Source organism: Notothenia coriiceps, unplaced genomic scaffold (assembly GCF_000735185.1).
Source record: "Notothenia coriiceps isolate Sejong01 unplaced genomic scaffold, NC01 NC01_scaffold00002825, whole genome shotgun sequence".
Classification (NCBI taxonomy): domain Eukaryota; kingdom Metazoa; phylum Chordata; class Actinopteri; order Perciformes; family Nototheniidae; genus Notothenia; species Notothenia coriiceps.
Window position 1 is genome coordinate 90,390 of NW_011335526.1, and position 240 is coordinate 90,629.

The 240-nt window shown below is 47.1% G+C and overlaps 1 protein-coding gene across 1 annotated transcript in view; it reads left to right on the forward strand.

Annotated features, from left to right (window-relative positions):
• Positions 1–240, forward strand: part of LOC104940903 (calcium release-activated calcium channel protein 1-like) — an 8,446-nt gene that overhangs the window by 4,725 nt on the left and 3,481 nt on the right. The window lies entirely within an intron of this gene.

Here is a 240-nt window from a genome sequence, read left to right on the forward strand (position 1 = left end):
TTGGCGAACCTGTAACTTTCTTGTGTGCACGAGAACGTATCTCTTGCGCACGAGAAAGTATATCGCGATGAGCAAAACCGTATCACGTGGCCCAGGTGGTTTCCACAGAACGGACAAAACATGTTTAACGATCATAAAGGTCCATAGGTACCGGCGGTCTATCAGCCAAAACAAACTTAAGTTTGTGTCAATCACTGGCACGTCGCTTCTGGTATGATGGGCATTCCCTTTCCGGTATGA